We start from the raw sequence: 2,085 nt of genomic DNA, 5'->3' as shown, positions 1-2,085 counted from the left end.
AGAGACCTTTCTCAGGATAGGTAGGTGCCTATCACTTAGCTACATCCCCAGTCCTAATAGGATTCACTCCTCAAGGACATTGAAAGGGGTTCAGATGGAGACTTAACTCAGAGCTGCCCTGACAGGAGAGCCCAGCTCAGGGGTTATGTTCTCCAAGGCCACACAGAAGCAGTGTCCGGGGAAAGGAGCTACCTCAACGGGTAAAGTGCCCACTACCAAAGCAGGAGGACCTCAGTTTGGATTCCTTGCACTCACATAAAAGTCATGTGTTGTGGGTGTGTAACCCTAGCTTTTCTGGGGCAGAGACAGGGGTATGCCAGGGGCTCAGTAGCCAGCTGGTCTGGCCAAAATGTTATCAAGTTTGGTGATGGACCCTGTCTCAAAAGCAATGTGGAGAAACAATTGAAGAAGACACCCAATGGTGACTGACCTCTAGTTTTCATGTGTACCCATGCAGACACCACCACCATCCCACCACCACCACCACCACTACCACCACCACCACCACCCCACACACATGCACACATACACACATGCACACGCACACACATACAGATGTTGCTATGCATGCACAGAACACTGATGCATGTTAGCACAAGATGACAAAGTTCTCTGGCCTTAATTCTCACACTGAAAACAGCCAGAAGAAATGTACTTTACTGCTCTGCTTGTGCTTTACCAAGAAGATAACTCTTGCTGTTGGTATGTGTGAACCCAGGTCCTCACACGCGCTAAGCGACCGCTCTACCACTGAGACCCAAAGGCAACTTTGGAATGATTCACACGGTTTCTGTCTTTCCCTTCTGCCTTTGTCCACCCTCATCTGCCTCCACATCCGGTCTCTTCTGCTCAGCCCGATCCGACGACACTCGTCTGTACAGCATTAAGTGCTGCCCAGTTACAACATCCAAGCCAACTGAAATCATTTGACTAAGGTGTCCCAATGCTGTCCTTTCACGGCGTGTCTTGCTATGCCATGTATAATATGTATAGACATGAGCAGATCAGGTATAAATGCATATGTATGTGCCCAAGGCTGGACTGGCTCATTATAGATTTCATGTCTCCTCGGCCACTTGAGATCTCCTCGGTTCTAACTATTCTCCAATCCTCCGTTTTCTGTTTGTTTGTTGTTTGTTCCTACTGGAATTCAAACTCCATGGATTTAGAAATGCTGTTTGTGTTTCTGTTGAGTTCTGCAAACCTACGGCATTCATTGCCAGACCCAGAACATTTTTTCTTATTCTTCTCTCATATATGACATTCCAACCTCGGTGCCCCTCCCTCCTCTCCTCCCGGACTCTTCTCACCTCCTGTCTCCTCTAGACCTACCCCTCCTCCATTCCCTTACAGAAAAGGCAGGCCCGTGATGTTTAACAAATATCTGTTAAATAAGTTTAAAACAAGAAATCTCGTGTGGTTAAAAAAAATATGAAGAATGGCATGTTATTAAAATAGAAGTTGGCAGAAATAGAGACTTTACCCAGGGGAAGGAGGTTTGTGTATTTGGACAGTTTGGGAGCAGTTGGGGGAACCTGGACTGCTGTGCCACTCCCTAGTCGGATGCTCCTAGGAAAAACCAGGGCCATCTGGTCTACTTCTTTCATTCCTAGGCAGTGCCTAACCCATCCCAGACAAAACAAACTGTCCAGTTTTCATTAGAAAAAAAAGTCAGTGCATGCTTCTCATAGCTGAGGCAAACACCAGAGAGCTCAAGTTTCTCCCCTGGCCACTCCACTTTCTGACTTTGTGTCTGCAGAGCCACTGAATTCCCTTGGTTTTAGACAACTGGACACATGCACTGCTGGAAAGGAAGAGTTGTGCGTTGTTGTTCGGAACTCTGGGGGAAAGGGAGTTGTTCTGAACTCTGGGGGAGAGGATCCTTGAGACCCGTAAGGGGCCCTGGCACACTGGCCTTCACTGGTGACCGTGCTTACCAACACAGAAAACCAAAGTTTTGTAGTTGGAACTTTGTGGGATATGTCTGCCTGACCTCAGCTCACATCCCAAATTCTCCCTGCATTCACATCCACACCTCGTTCCTGAGTGGATAGAAAGGCACGGAATGGGAGAATTCATACAGCA

Source organism: Rattus rattus, chromosome 1 (genome assembly GCF_011064425.1).
Source record: "Rattus rattus isolate New Zealand chromosome 1, Rrattus_CSIRO_v1, whole genome shotgun sequence".
NCBI lineage: Eukaryota > Metazoa > Chordata > Mammalia > Rodentia > Muridae > Rattus > Rattus rattus.
Note: the sequence above shows the minus strand (reverse complement) of the source record.